Genomic DNA, 5,000 nt, shown 5'->3' with positions numbered 1-5,000 from the left:
CTCCACTCCTGGTGGTGCCCTTCCGTCAATTCCTTTAAGTTTCAGCTTTGCAACCATACTTCCCCCGGAACCCAAAAGCTTTGGTTTCCCGGAGGCTGCCCGCCGAGTCATCGGAGGAACTGCGGCGGATCGCTGGCTGGCATCGTTTATGGTTAGAACTAGGGCGGTATCTGATCGCCTTCGAACCTCTAACTTTCGTTCTTGATTAATGAAAACATACTTGGCAAATGCTTTCGCTTCTGTTCGTCTTGCGACGATCCAAGAATTTCACCTCTAACGTCGCAATACGAATGCCCCCGCCTGTCCCTATTAATCATTACCTCGGGTTCCGAAAACCAACAAAATAGAACCGAGGTCCTATTCCATTATTCCATGCACACAGTATTCAGGCGGGCTTGCCTGCTTTAAGCACTCTAATTTGTTCAAAGTAAACGTGCCGGCCCACCGAGACACTCACTCAAGAGCACCCTGGTAGGATTGCAACGGGGTCCGCCTCGGGACGCACGAGCACGCACGAGGCGCGTCGCACGCCTTCAGCTCGCCCCACCGGCAGGACGTCCCACGATACATGCCAGTTAAACACCGACGGGCGGTGAACCAACAGCGTGGGACACAAATCCAACTACGAGCTTTTTAACCGCAACAACTTTAATATACGCTATTGGAGCTGGAATTACCGCGGCTGCTGGCACCAGACTTGCCCTCCAATAGATACTCGTTAAAGGATTTAAAGTGTACTCATTCCGATTACGGGGCCTCGGATGAGTCCCGTATCGTTATTTTTCGTCACTACCTCCCCGTGCCGGGAGTGGGTAATTTGCGCGCCTGCTGCCTTCCTTGGATGTGGTAGCCGTTTCTCAGGCTCCCTCTCCGGAATCGAACCCTGATTCCCCGTTACCCGTTACAACCATGGTAGGCGCAGAACCTACCATCGACAGTTGATAAGGCAGACATTTGAAAGATGCGTCGCCGGTACGAGGACCGTGCGATCAGCCCAAAGTTATTCAGAGTCACCAAGGCAAACGGACCGGACGAGCCGACCGATTGGTTTTGATCTAATAAAAGCGTCCCTTCCATCTCTGGTCGGGACTCTGTTTGCATGTATTAGCTCTAGAATTACCACAGTTATCCAAGTAACGTGGGTACGATCTAAGGAACCATAACTGATTTAATGAGCCATTCGCGGTTTCACCTTAATGCGGCTTGTACTGAGACATGCATGGCTTAATCTTTGAGACAAGCATATGACTACTGGCAGGATCAACCAGGGAGCTGCGTCAACTAGAGCTGAGCAGCCGGCCGCCCGGGAGTGTGTCCCGGGGGCCCGCGCGAACACGCAAGCGTCCGCTCAATTATTCTGCAAACAGGAGGAGGCTGAGCTCCCCTGCACAATACACCTCGAAACCCTCTCAGGTCCCGGCGGCGCGCAGCGCCGTCCTAAGTACTTGGTCGGGTTCGAGAGAGGCGCAATCGCCCGGAGTTTGGCGAGTAGACGCTTTAGGTGCGACCACCCGTGCTCCCAACTGAGCTTGCCGCTGCCGACAGAGGCCCGGGAGCGTGCTGTCGTGGCATTGCCGGCGGGAGACAACACGCGCCACCTACGGTGGCCGGCAGCTCCAACGCCAGCGCCACAGAAGGACAAAAGCCCCACTTGGGTGCCGAAGCGAACTCTCCCAGCACAGCGCACGCGCCAACACGTCCGCACAGCTGCGATACAATCCACCTGCGAGAACCGCAGAGGCGACCGAGCAGCAGACGGCGTCGCGGCGCCGAGCGCCGGGCGGCGGCGCATCCTCAGCGCACACAGTCCTCAATCGGACCAGCACACTGCAGATGTCCACCGCGCTTCGCACCGGGCCCGCGAGGACCTACTTTGGCCGCACGGCGCCGCGTGCAGGGTGCGCCGGCGCGCAGCTGCGCCGCCTGCCGCCTCCGTCGGCCGGCGCGCCTGCCACTGGCCGCCCCCACCAGCCGGCTGTAGCGCGTGCGCCCACGCACCGCGCGGCCAGCACGCCGGAAGGCCCCCCCTCACCGGCCGGGGACGGTCCCACCCAGCCACCGCCGCGTATCGCTTCACACCCACATGCCATTCACGTTCGTGGGCATGGTGGGTATCGCTGAAACAACCGGTTGGTAGCTCAACCGATCGTCGCCATCACTGATTCACCTCTAGCGAGAACAACCGCACCACAACGGTTTACCAGTTCTTCATTTGCGTAACGTCACCAGCAAACGTAGACGTCCATCGCCATTTGCAAATTCAACGATTGTTGCATGCCTGTGTCAGGTGTCACGACACACTATGTCTGCCCACATACACGCAACAACATGTGCACGCTTCGCGAACACGTGGAAGGTGGCCCCCGTACGTATGCGATGTCCATTGCGCGAACGACTGTCAACCGGCCTCTGTCGCATGTCGCAGATGTGGAACGCAGTGCACCATGCTATCACGGTGTGTGAGAAGAGACGACTACGTCTGACAACACGCGCCACTACATCAACAGACGGCTCATGCTGATCGCCATCCACGGCATACCATACTGCAATCCAGCTCTTATAGGGAGACGACACGTAGCTGAGTGCACAATATTTGGACCGTATGGTTCGCCGTTGTTGGCGCAGTCGTGGTACGGTCACACATGTACCACGATGTATCATTCAGTACATGAGGACCAATGTGCGGTACAGTGTGTGATTTGGACGTACAACATCAGCGGACAGTTGCCACAAGCCGTACCACAACGTAGGCTGTGCTTCGCCATGCGAATGCCAATGAACAACTGCGAAGGGCATTGAGCATGTACGTCCTGCCGCCATCCGCATTACAGTGTATAGCTGCAAGGTGTTTAACATGAAGCGATACTCTGGGGACCGGGCAGTGCGAGTAGCAAACTATATTGCGGGGGTTGCAGTTAGGCAACACTACACTAATTTAACGCGTCGTATGACAATTACAGAGCAGGTTAAGGCCCAACGTGTGTTGGGTTAAGGCCCAACGTGTGTTGGGTTAAGGCCCAACGTGTGTTGGGTTAAGGCCCAACGTGTGTTGGGTTAAGGCCCAACGTGTGTTGGGTTAAGGCCCAACGTGTGTTGGGTTAAGGCCCAACGTGTGTTGGGTTAAGGCCCAACGTGTGTTGGGTTAAGGCCCAACGTGTGTTGGGTTAAGGCCCAACGTGTGTTGGGTTAAGGCCCAACGTGTGTTGGGTTAAGGCCCAACGTGTGTTGGGTTAAGGCCCAACGTGTGTTGGGTTAAGGCCCAACGTGTGTTGGGTTAAGGCCCAACGTGTGTTGGGTTAAGGCCCAACGTGTGTTGGGTTAAGGCCCAACGTGTGTTGGGTTAAGGCCCAACGTGTGTTGGGTTAAGGCCCAACGTGTGTTGGGTTAAGGCCCAACGTGTGTTGGGTTAAGGCCCAACGTGTGTTGGGTTAAGGCCCAACGTGTGTTGGGTTAAGGCGCAACATAGGTTAGGTTAAGGCGCAACATAGGTTAGGTTAAGGCGCAACATAGGTTAGGTTAAGGCGCAACATAGGTTAGGTTAAGGCGCAACATAGGTTAGGTTAAGGCGCAACATAGGTTAGGTTAAGGCGCAACATAGGTTAGGTTACGGCGCAACATAGGTTAGGTTAAGGCGCAACATAGGTTAGGTTAAGGCGCAACATAGGTTAGGTTACGGCGCAACATAGGTTAGGTTAAGGCGCAACATAGGTTAGGTTAAGGCGCAACATAGGTTAGGTTAAGGCGCAACATAGGTTAGGTTAAGGCGCAACATAGGTTAGGTTAAGGCGCAACATAGGTTAGGTTAAGGCGCAACATAGGTTAGGTTAAGGCGCAACATAGGTTAGGTTAAGGCGCAACATAGGTTAGGTTACGGCGCAACATAGGTTAGGTTAAGGCGCAACATAGGTTAGGTTAAGGCGCAACATAGGTTAGGTTAAGGCGCAACATAGGTTAGGTTATGGCGCAACATAGGTTAGGTTACGGCGCAACATAGGTTAGGTTACGGCGCAACATAGGTTAGGTTAAGGCGCAACATAGGTTAGGTTAAGGCGCAACATAGGTTAGGTTAAGGCGCAACATAGGTTAGGTTAAGGCGCAACATAGGTTAGGTTAAGGCGCAACATAGGTTAGGTTAAGGCGCAACATAGGTTAGGTTAAGGCGCAACATGGGTTAGGTTAAGGCGCAACATGGGTTAGGTTAAGGCGCAACATGGGTTAGGTTAAGGCGCAACATGGGTTAGGTTAAGGCGCAACATGGGTTAGGTTAAGGCGCAACATGGGTTAGGTTAAGGCGCAACATGGGTTAGGTTAAGGCGCAACATGGGTTAGGTTAAGGCGCAACATGGGTTAGGTTAAGGCGCAACATGGGTTAGGTTAAGGCGCAACATGGGTTAGGTTAAGGCGCAACATGGGTTAGGTTAAGGCGCAACATGGGTTAGGTTAAGGCGCAACATGGGTTAGGTTAAGGTACAATATGGGTTAGGTTAAGGTACAATATGGGTTAGGTTAAGGTACAATATGGGTTAGGTTAAGGTACAATATGGGTTAGGTTAAGGTACAATATGGGTTAGGTTAAGGTACAATATGGGTTAGGTTAAGGTACAATATGGGTTAGGTTAAGGTACAATATGGGTTAGGTTAAGGTACAATACGGGTTAGGTTAAGGTACAATACGGGTTAGGTTAAGGTACAATACGGGTTAGGTTAAGGTACAATACGGGTTAGGTTAAGGTACAATACGGGTTAGGTTAAGGTACAATACGGGTTAGGTTAAGGTACAATACGGGTTAGGTTAAGGCACTTGGGGGGGGGGGGGGGGCCCGGTTTGTTGATTGTGATTATCGTAAGTAAATGACTGCGGCATCATCTGATTTGCCACGTCAGGGTGCACCTTTGGCTCATAACAGGCGGCGCTCTGATTCCATGCTTGTGGCAGACCTGTGTCTTTCATTCCTGCCATTGTTTGTGTGGTGTGACAGGAGGCAGTATTGTGATGTTGG

General features: G+C 53.2%; 1 non-coding gene across 1 annotated transcript in view; it reads right to left on the bottom strand.

The window, feature by feature from the left end:
* Window positions 1-1,271, bottom strand: part of LOC124569769 — a 1,910-nt gene extending 639 nt beyond the window's left edge. The window contains exon 1 of the ribosomal RNA XR_006971293.1: window positions 1-1,271. This exon is cut by the window's left edge and continues 639 nt beyond it. This is a non-coding gene — a ribosomal RNA (small subunit ribosomal RNA).
* Window positions 1,272-5,000: the final 3,729 nt, after the last annotated feature.

Source organism: Schistocerca americana, unplaced genomic scaffold (assembly GCF_021461395.2).
Source record: "Schistocerca americana isolate TAMUIC-IGC-003095 unplaced genomic scaffold, iqSchAmer2.1 HiC_scaffold_1533, whole genome shotgun sequence".
In the NCBI taxonomy this organism is placed as follows: Eukaryota; Metazoa; Arthropoda; class Insecta; order Orthoptera; family Acrididae; genus Schistocerca; species Schistocerca americana.
The sequence above is the reverse complement of the archived record's forward strand: the minus strand, read 5'-3'. Positions and strand labels throughout refer to the sequence as shown.